Source organism: Drosophila sulfurigaster, unplaced genomic scaffold, assembly GCF_023558435.1.
Source record: "Drosophila sulfurigaster albostrigata strain 15112-1811.04 unplaced genomic scaffold, ASM2355843v2 ctg69_pilon, whole genome shotgun sequence".
Classification (NCBI taxonomy): Eukaryota; Metazoa; Arthropoda; class Insecta; order Diptera; family Drosophilidae; genus Drosophila; species Drosophila sulfurigaster.
In genome coordinates this window covers 158,236-158,991 of record NW_026909727.1, presented here as the reverse complement: position 1 = coordinate 158,991, position 756 = coordinate 158,236, and the positions used below count along the sequence as shown (strand labels likewise).

The following is a 756-nucleotide window of genomic DNA, read 5'->3' as shown; positions in this document are numbered from 1 at the left end:
CAGGAAAGTTTTTGATTGTCATCAGGTAAGTATTGCAGATGTCCTTATAATCATCCAGTGTGGAAGTCGTCAGTGTTGTTGTCACCGATGATTGGCATGAGTTGTTACGGTTACTATTGAGTATTGTGTATTGCATTGGAATTAAATTAATTTTTTATTATTATCAGAGTTGAGATTAGTTGGAATCGTGTTAAACTGTAGTTGTGAGGTGAGTACATCATACAGACACACACACAAACATTTATACTTATGTATGTACACAGAGTGAGAATTTGACCTCTATACATTTAGTAGCAGATTATAAACTAACAACCATGTTATTTTCTATTTTAGAGTGAGTGTCTGGATCACTCTTTTAATCGTTCATCTAAATGGATTGCTGCAATGTGTTTCTCAACGACAGCGATTCAGTGAGACCCTCCATATTGCTGCCATATGCTGCGTCTATTTGGTCAAGTGGGCCAAATAGTTTGATATCAGCAGCTTTTATGCCAGTGCACTATATTGCTTAAGGATTATGCAAGTTAACAGACAAAACATTTCGAAACCCAAACAACAAATCCCATAAGTCCAAAATGCAGACTCAGCGTCTGACCAACTTCCTGCACGCGCCGAGTGCACCTGCAAACATTCCAAGAAGACCCAAGCCAAGTTGCCCAATACATCCGCCACATGCCGGTGCAAGCAATTCCAAGAATAAGAAGCATTGCACCCAATTCACCAACCAAAGCAGCGCTGTCAACGCCGCTGCTGAAA

At 40.1% G+C, this 756-nt stretch overlaps 1 long non-coding RNA gene across 1 annotated transcript; it reads left to right on the top strand.

Annotated features, from left to right (window-relative positions):
- Positions 1–2: 2 nt before the first annotated feature.
- On the top strand, positions 3–507 carry LOC133849991 (uncharacterized). Its single transcript, XR_009895554.1, has 3 exons — positions 3–109; positions 168–251; positions 334–507. It is a non-coding gene; the product is annotated as an uncharacterized LOC133849991 (long non-coding RNA).
- The last annotated feature ends 249 nt before the right edge of the window (positions 508–756 follow it).